The sequence below is a fragment of the Salvia miltiorrhiza genome, chromosome 5, assembly GCF_028751815.1.
Source record: "Salvia miltiorrhiza cultivar Shanhuang (shh) chromosome 5, IMPLAD_Smil_shh, whole genome shotgun sequence".
Lineage (NCBI taxonomy): Eukaryota > Viridiplantae > Streptophyta > Magnoliopsida > Lamiales > Lamiaceae > Salvia > Salvia miltiorrhiza.
This window is the reverse complement of record NC_080391.1, coordinates 30827615-30833614: the sequence shown is the minus strand read 5'-3', so window position 1 is coordinate 30833614 and position 6000 is coordinate 30827615. Positions and strand designations below refer to the sequence as shown.

The 6000-nt window shown below is 39.5% G+C and overlaps 1 long non-coding RNA gene across 3 annotated transcripts; it reads right to left on the bottom strand.

Moving 5' to 3' along the window:
* Window positions 1-1788: 1788 nt before the first annotated feature.
* LOC131026434 (uncharacterized) lies at window positions 1789-3922 on the bottom strand. Of its 3 annotated transcripts, none has more exons than XR_009102300.1 (3): window positions 3852-3922; window positions 2316-3770; window positions 1789-2198 (listed from the first exon to the last, which is right to left on the bottom strand). It is a non-coding gene; the product is annotated as an uncharacterized LOC131026434 (long non-coding RNA). The 3 variants fall into 3 exon arrangements; XR_009102302.1 differs by having other exon boundaries at window positions 1789-2846; window positions 3029-3770; XR_009102301.1 differs by having other exon boundaries at window positions 1789-3513; window positions 3677-3770.
* Between the last annotated feature and the right edge of the window lie 2078 nt (window positions 3923-6000).

Here is a 6000-nt window from a genome sequence, read left to right as displayed (position 1 = left end):
AAGCTCCATATACAAGATGATGCTCAAAATTCAGAGGTGGTATTTCAAACTCCAAAAGAATATGATTTTCAAAATTTTGACGTTCAAATGTCGTATGTGGTCTTTAGAGCTTCATATTACTATCTGATCTTATTAGGTCCATATGAGATGTTACTCAAATGACATATGTTTAATTAAATTATTTCTTATCCGTCAAATTTAAAGAATTTGAACAAACTTAATACTCCCTCCGTCCCCCAAACATCTTCCCAAGAGAGGATGACACGAGTTTTAATAAAAGATAGTTATGCATTTGATAAGTGAAGAATGGGTCCCACAAAAAGTGAAATTGTAAGAGTGATAGTTAGTGAAAGTGGAGAACGAGTCCCACAAAAAGTGAAATTGTAAGAATAATAATTAGTGAAATTATTTTAAAAAAATAGGTTAGGAAGATGTTTTGAAGACGAACCAAAATAGAAAAAAAAAAAAAAAAAAGGAAAATGCTTGAGGGATGGAGAGAGTAAATATTATCGATATAAGATTAACAGTAAATGTGACACATAAATCGTACATCATATCATACTTCAAATTTACATATTTTTCTTCTTCTAAAATATTCAATTCCACATCAACTTTTTATAAACTTCATCAAATGAATATTTATATAAAAATGTATTTCTATTATCACAACCTACATTTAATTGGCGAAAGTGATTAAGATTAAAATTATTTCAAATATTGTATTACTAATTTAATTTGATCATATCAAATTAATTAAAAAAATATTTTATATATAAACTATTTCATATATTATAGTAATAAAAATAATTATAAATGATGACATAAAATAATTCCCGTCGAATTTCGACGGGTTAGACGCTAGTAAAAAGAAAAAGCGAAAAAATAGAAGAACCTAAACCCATAAGTGCACATGCGTAAATCGAGAGCCGTGCTCATTAAAATCTCTTTAAAAAATGCGTAAAGAGAAAAAAGAGTACTCGTCTAAAAACAACCTCGAGAAACCGACAGTAAGCAGAGAAGGACAACCTCAGCGGCTCAGGCCAACCATCGCCCCTAGGAGACCCGACTTACCAACCGAAAACAACGACAAGAACAAACACAAAACAAAGCGGACAGAAGAACCGAAACTCCCAAAACACAACAAAGCAGGAACCAAACGAACAGACAAAATCACTCAAACTACGTGCGTAGACTAAACAAAACACCCAACAACAAAGACAACGTGGGCGGCCCAAAAACACTCCAACACCCCACAGGGCAACCGTATAGGCCAGGGACCAACTCACCAGATCCAAAACGAAAGAGCTAGCCCAAGACGCACCAACCACCTGCAAAACAACCAAAACGCCAAAAAGCAAGAAAGAAGGAAAGAACAAAAAACACAAAGCAAGCACAACCGCACACCGAAGGGGAAGTCGACCCCCCAAACTTGACCAAAGGGGAAGCACAACCGCTCAAGAGATCGTATCGACATTTTTGTTTATAGTTTCCCGGGTAAATTTTCTTTATTTTAATTTATAGTCATTTAAATTTTTATTAAAATTATTATATAATACAATTAGAGGCAGGGGCAATTTTGGGCCCTGCGCGCGGCGGTCGACAGCACAAGCCCCCGAAGAAATAGGAGCTCTGAAAATATATAGATCCATATATATAATGAATAAAGTCTATTAAATTGTTGAATTGTGTAATGTAGTGCAATGGTGAAGGGAATCAGCTATTTTTTTTAATTTCTTTTTAAGGCAGAACCATTCACCCGAATCCTCTGTAAGCAAATCTGGCGGGCAACAAAGTTTATTTTGATTTTGAAGCCCAACTATTTCTTCCATAACTAGTGTGTAACCCGTCGAATTTCGACGGGAATTATTTGATGTTATAGTTTATAAATAAAAAGTCCACCTCCCTTTCATAATATATTTATAAATTATGAATATTATTCAATAAAATAAATGTTAACAAGACATAGGTCTACGTTACATATCAAACTAAAATGAAAAGATAAATTAAAGAGGACTTTCATCCCTAACATGAGGCGAAATGTATATTCGAAAAAATTATTTGCCACCCACTATTATTTGCCATCCATATCCGCAACCCGCTAATATCTGCAACCTGTCGGATACCCACCACCCACTACCCATCGGATACCCGCCGAGGCTTGAGAGGTAGGGGTGTTGTTGCTTCTCGACGTTGACATTCTGCAATCAACCACCCAACAAATGCAATAAACCACCAAACAAATAAATTACCATGAAACTGCAACAAATTTTAGAGAAAATTTCAACTTCTTATACACTACTATTTGCCATCCATACCCGCAACCTGCAAATGCCCGCCACCCGCAGAGAAAAAGATCTTTTTAATTCCACCTATTTTACTTGCAAAAAAATCATAAAAAATGAACAATATTTTTAAATTTTAATAATAAAGTTATTTGAATAATAATCATAGAAAGTTTATTAAATCTCTATAGCATGACATAAAAATTAAAATTAAAAATGATATTCAAAATGAAGATGACCCATTGTATCGACTATACTTGGACCATCTAGCTTTCTCTTCTATTAGATTCCCAAGTTTCCCTCGACGCACTTCCACAAAACTCCGGCATATTTGTTCTACATTTGTCAGATATACCCGTACAAGTTCCCTCCTATACAGACAATCATTTCAACGAAATCTGCCCTTTCCCTGAAATTAATATTAATATTAAGGTTTAGAGAAAACATTACAGAAATTAACTGACCCAATCAATGTGTATTACTATTATCCAAGTGTACACTGATCCAAATCGGTATTTGGCCCCACTAATAGGCCTGAAGAAATGATTCGCCTATCAAAACTTTCTGTCAACAAATCAACAAACTTGCATAAGGAAATGCCAGTTGGAAAAATCAGCAAAACCATATCTCTCAGAAACTCGAAAGAAGCCATTTTGTCAACTATATTAATTTATAGCAGTTAGATGCCTAAATTACACACACACACACACATACACACACAAAATATACTAAGTTAAGGGGAATACCTTATAACTTGCACTTGAGCTTTGATTATCAAATTATCAGCATCAATAAATCCATCCAACACATTTAATAGCTCCATAAATTTCTTCCATCCCCAGTCATGCTCATTTTTCCAGAAACGATGTAATGTATCATCAGGTTTACAGAAGCATGTCAAGATAGGTAACTTAGAGATTGGGGTGAAACTCTAGATAAGAAAACATGATGAAAACCAATGTTATATAATAGCTATAATAATTGTCACCTACCGGAATATTTCGACTTTTTAGGATCTTTGTTCACCACGGCAATAGTGAACTGTGCAAAATGACTCCAACCTTTATAAAAAAAACTCAATAGTAATTACTTCAAATTATAGACGCTAGCAAGAATCATGGTTCCATGGACAGTCATCATTCCTGGCAGAAGCTTGTCATGATTGGAGACACAAAGAAACAAAGAGAGGTCATTGCAGACATCACAACCTTGAGGATAAATCAAAATATACCTGCAAACCAACAGATGGAGTTGTGAATTTTGATCAATTAACCGGAAACTTCAAATTGAATGCAAGATTTCAGATGGTTGGATTGACAAAATAAATGAAATATCAGGTGCCTGGATAGATTATTATTATTTACTCAAAAATCGGTTGCCCTCATGCTTTCTACCTCACTTCTATCAGTATCATATGCTCAATCATTGCAAATCAGCGAAACCATTCATGACATTACAGAAGGAAGTTCCCGGGCATCTCATAAGTATCTGTTCAAAAGAAAACTGGTGAATCGTGATTGAGTGGTTAGTATTTTAACCGGTGAATTATGATTAGATTATGAGTTTTACCTAGTGTTGAACGTGAAAATCGAGAGAATAGAGTTGAATTGCTGAGAAGAAAGGAATTTGTTGTTGTATTGAGAGAAATCACGTGAGAATACATGATACAGATGCATAGGTATTTATAGAGTACACTAAAGGGGCAAAATAGTAAATTCAGCATGGGAGTCATGTTCCCCGCGTGATCAGGGGTACGATGGTAATTTCGCCTTCCTTCACTCATTCCTCTGCTCAGCGACAGAGGAACGTATATATCGGGGAGCTCTGGATTCCTTTGCGAGTGGGTGATTCCTCTGATCTGGCGTTTCCCGGGTAAAGTGGTCATCTCTACCGTTGACCATCTCGTGGGTAGAGCATTCCTCTGACTTCAGCGATTTCTCTGACCGAGCCCATTCCTCTGACCCGAACGATACCTCTGTGCAAGTCCATTCCTCTGCTCTGCATATATATTTCCTCTTCATCAGCTACTCCCCCTTCTAGTCTGACTAGTTGCTTTGGAACGAAGTAACTAGTCAGAGTGTTCGCCCGCATTGTTGACATCACCTGCATTAAATGCCTGCCCTCCTGCAGCATACTTTTCCGCATCCCGAGGTTACCTTTCCAGCCCTTCCGCCTTTTCGTTTCTCCGTAAAAATTTTCAACCATCGATCCTCCCCTCAGTGCCACGTGTCATTCATCCCGCTACTTTGCTGTTGCCCGCGTAGGTTAATTATGAGTGGATTCAAACTCAATTTTCACTTTTCATTTTCTTCGTTCTTGCTTCGTACGCTTCAACTACTCCCATTGTTTTCGGCGGCCTTCCTTCCCCGATTCCAGCGTATACCCTGCGACTTATCTTCTTCAGTTTCCACCGCGAACTTAGGTAAATCCTACATCCCCTCTCCCTGGTACTTGTGTTCGGCGTGGGTTAGTTGTATTGAGTCTGTTGGTGCTCTCGTTCAGAGCTTGAAAACCCTAGGTTATAATCTTCCATGGCGTCTTCATCCGCCGACCGCCCTGTTTTGTCCCCTTCTCCTAGCCCCACTCCTCCGGCTTCTCATCCTTCTTGTCCCGATCCCTCGAATCCTCAAAACCCTTCGGCCTTTCCACCCTCTTCTTCCGCTCCCCGGGATCCTCAAGACCCTCCGGCCTCCCCTGAATCTTCCTCACCTCCTCCTAAAATGCCTAAACCCATTCCCCCATCCAGTCTAGATGTGGCGGATATGAATAAAATGGCCGAAATGTGTAGGAACCCACCCCACCGGCTTGAGGCTCGAACCTCAGACTAAATCTTTAGAGCCCTTCCGTAGGATGATGATAAATACTGTGGCCATATGGCAGGCTCAAATTGCTGCCGGATTAAGGCTTCCCCCTCCCCCACTCCTAATGGATGTTTGTAACTATTTCTAGATTCTTTTTTATCAAATAGCACCCTCGGCCCTTCGGAGATTATTTTGTTTCGACATTTTGTGTAGATCCCATGGTGTCGAAGACACCACAAAGTTATTCCTTCAGACCCAATCCCTGAGATTACAGGGTGGTCCCTTATATAGCTTCGCCGCCCGCAAAACGTACCCCACCACCTTCCTCAACTCCCTGAACTCCTATGATAAGGGCTTCCTACCCTATTATTTCTATGTAGTAACTGCCACTGGTACTTGGCGCCAGTATGGTGCCCAAGAGCTAAAGTGGCATGACATCCGCACCAAACACAAGCTCGCTTCCCAAGAAACTCCCAGTGACTTTGATCTGGGGGTGATAGCCAACCTTAACGCCCTTAATAAAGAAGAACCCTTCCCCTGCAAACAACTCACTGAAAGCAACTCGACTCTAGCTACCAATGATTTGTTCCCTCTGTATCCACGCACAGCTATAGGTAATATCACGTGTTAATAAATATATGTATTGCCATTGCTCTGATTCTGATAATATAACATTGTTTGTCTGCAGGCATGTCGTGGAGACAGAAGTGTCGATCAATTCTTTCTGCCGACCGTCCCTCTGGTCCCGGGGGGCATGGCTCTGGAGACGCCAACTCCAGAGCGGACACGTAAGAGCAATCCGCTGCTTTGGGATGGACACCTCTCGAACGGTGTCTGACGTCGCCGGGGTGACCACCCCCACTCAAAGCCTTCTTCCGAGCAAAGGAAAATCCATGGAGGTCCTAACAATGTTCAAC